Source organism: Canis lupus, chromosome 25, assembly GCF_048164855.1.
Source record: "Canis lupus baileyi chromosome 25, mCanLup2.hap1, whole genome shotgun sequence".
In the NCBI taxonomy this organism is placed as follows: Eukaryota; Metazoa; Chordata; class Mammalia; order Carnivora; family Canidae; genus Canis; species Canis lupus.
In genome coordinates this window covers 30,481,563-30,485,168 of record NC_132862.1, presented here as the reverse complement: position 1 = coordinate 30,485,168, position 3,606 = coordinate 30,481,563, and positions in this window count along the sequence as shown.

Sequence of the window (3,606 nt, the reverse complement as noted above, 5' to 3'; positions counted from 1 at the left end):
GATAGATTCTTTCAGAGGTAAGATGTATACAATTCAGGAGAGGATGGCATTTAATTTATAATCCTCAAACTATTTCTTCATGAGTCTGCATACTGGTTGGAAAGTTTATGTCTACTTTTGGCTGTGAGCCAAGTAGATAGGCAGTACAATCTGCCAAAGGAGCTAAATTTAATACAGATTATGGTCCTCCTTGTCTTTCTCTTAGTACTGAATTGCCTAATGTCTCCCACTATTCTTCCCTCTTCCCAAGAAATGGGCGTGAAGATTTTCAAGCAAAGTTTCAAAAAATGTCATTCCATTTCTTATAGACCTTCTGAACTGATATAGATAATGGGAAGTTAAAAATATTTTCATTTTCTAAGATTAGAGATAATGTACAGGAATCATAAGCTATAATAACTAGCAATATAGAAATTTCTCAATAAATGGTACTGATTATTACCATATTCAATATGGCCCAACTGAATATTTTTACTCTTTAATGAAGGTTCATTCTTACTGTAATCTTCTCTGCTACTGTACTTCAATAGCACTTTGTGTGCTGTATTGAAAGTTAATTATAGTTAGTCTGCATTCCCCAGTTCCTATGTTCTAAATGTTAGTGTCCCATCAAAATGTTGAAATCCTAACATTTCATGAGGTCATGAGGATGGAGCCCTCATAAATCCTCATGAATGGAATTGGCGTTCTTATAAGAGAGACTCTGCAGAGATCCCTTGCCCTGTACGAACATACCAGCTATGTTTCGGGAAGAGGGTCCTCACCAAAATGTGACCATGCTGGTACCTTGATGTTGGACTGCCAGCCCCCAGAACTTCTGAACTCCTGTTGTTTATAAGCTACCTTATAAGCTACCTCTTTGACATTTTGCTATAGCAACTTGAAAAGACTAAGACATGGTTAGGCTAAAAACTTTGAGGATTCAAGCTTTAACCTAATTAGTTTTGTATTCTATAGGCTAGAGAGTGTAGTATCTTGCTCACAATAGACATTTGTTAAATGCTGATTAAGATGATTTGAATTAAACAAAAAAGCCACAGTTCTGAATACAATGTTTAGATTGAAATTTTGAATTTAAGTTGTTGATAAAAGTAACAACCTATGCATATTAAAATCAGATGTTACTTGATACTACTATTTAGATATTGTCACACCATGATTACCTTCAGATTTATTACAGCATGGTGCAAAGATTTGTCTTGTCATTTGTCTTCATGATTACATCATAAGTTCTTAGAGGCGGTATCTACAGGTTCTATCACAGTGTCTAGCATATAATAACAACTTAATGAATGTTTATTGCATGAATAATTCAATGGAAGAATAATAAATAAATATACTCAAAGGATAGCTGATCTAAATGAAATTATCATGACTTAAAATTGCTAGCTTTCTGAGACAAGTAAAGATGGATACAAAAACTGGAGGTCAACAGAATTTTCAATGCAAACTAGAATCACAACAGTATCTTGTGATGTATAGAAACACTAAGATTTTTGGAAGGTTTATGGTATCACTTATGTTCACCAGATGATGTTTATTAGCTATTACTATCAGGTAAAAGCCTTAAAAACCTTTAGGAGGCTATTAGTACTGAAAAAAACATCTCAAGTAACTTATTCAAAATACTCCCAAAATATGTAATTTTGCTAATTTGTCTTAAGCTACTTAAGAATACACTAAAAGGGCAAAACATGGAATCATATCTCAAAAAATGTAAGGATATAATCTGGGAAGAACTTCACTAACCAATAGTAGGTCAATTTTTGTGTGTGTTTTCAGGGTTCATCTCAAAGAGAACACCTGAAAAAGATAGGAAGACACTTTATAGTTTCCTTGTGTTATTCCTATGGGTCTATATCCCCTGTATATACCAAGCAATGAAAAACATGACTCATGTGTTGATATTTGAGGTATTTAAAGGTTATTCTCAGATCTTCCCCACCTTGCCAATTGCCATCTTTCCCATCATTCAGAAAAAAATGTCTTTCAGAAACAGCTGGGCAAGAGCTATGGAGTTGACCTCTGGTTGCTCATTACATATTGGCTGCTGTTTTCTTCAAAAGCAAAACTCTGAAGACAGTGACAGAAATATTCTGGTTACAGTGGGTGGAGGGACTCAGGTTGCTGTCTATTACATCTCAGAGTTTCAGAGGACTAGGCAAGAAATAAAAGAGAAATCACTACCTCAGTAGAGTAAATACTCGCTAAAAACTGAAAATCATATTGCAATCTGGACACACCAACTTTCTAAGTGTGATACTGAGAACAGGATTCTGTTGTCATTGATTTATCAGAATGTGGCTTAGGGTAATTGATCCATCCTATATTCTGAGAATCAATGAATTCAAGAGGTGCCCCATTTAATAATTTGGAAGAGGAGAGAAAAAAACCAAAACAGAACAATAAATAACTACAAAAACCTACTGTGGAATAACACTTTGAAGACTCAGGGGAAGCGTATATTTCTAAAATTAACAAAACTCCAGAGAAAACTCTAGAACTTGTTTACTATTCTCAATAAAATGCAAGAAGAATGAACCTCCATCAGGCAGGACTAGCAGGGAGTAAAGAATACAATGAATTACAAAAGAGAAATAGAAAAGCTAAAGAAATATTTCAATAAAACTAAATGTATAACAGAAAAACTTAAGCCCATATTTATCTGAGGATACTGAACTCTAGTAATAGTAAAACAGAAGCCTGAATCAGTAATGTGGATGATGGACTTAAGAAGCTCTCTTAGAATGTACAAGAAGAGGGTAAAGAAATTAAAATTATGAAAGAGAATATGATAGTAAGACCTTAAAGGGAGCTTTAGTATGTGACTAATTTGTGTTCCTAAAGAAGGAACTAAAACATGACACAGAAGCAGTAAATACAAATATGATAGACAAAAATCTAACTGACTGACATGAATAAGCAGATTTGAGTGACATTACTAAATTCAAGACAAATAAAAAGTGAAACCTAAAAAACTCAGATTGAAAACATTTTGAATCCCAAGGTGAATAACTAACCATTTAAAAACTGTCAAATACCCATACTCTGAAAATTATACAACACCAGTGAAAGAAATTAAAGATGACATAAGTAAATGGGATGATATTCCATGTTCATGGATTGGAAGAAAAAATATTGTTAAAATGTCCATATGACCCAAAGCAATCTACACATTCAGTGCAATCTCTATCAAAATAACCAACAGCATTTTTCACAGAATTAGAAAAAATAATGATAACACTGTATGGAACCACAAAAGACACTGAATAGACAAAACAACCTTAAAAGAAAAACAAAGCTGGAAGTACCACAATTTCAGATTCAAGTTATACCTCAAAGCTATAATAATCAAAACAGTATGGTACTGGCACAAAAATAGACACCTAGGTCAATGGAATAGTATAGAAAATGCACAAACAAGCCCACGATTATATGGTCAATTAATCTTCAACAAAAGAGGCAAGAATATGCAATAGGAAAAAGACAGGCTCTTCAACAAATGGTATTGGAAAAACTGGATGGCTACATGCAAAAGAAAGAAACTGGACCACTTTCTTAGACCGCACACAAAAATAAACTCAAAATAGATTAAAGACCTAAATG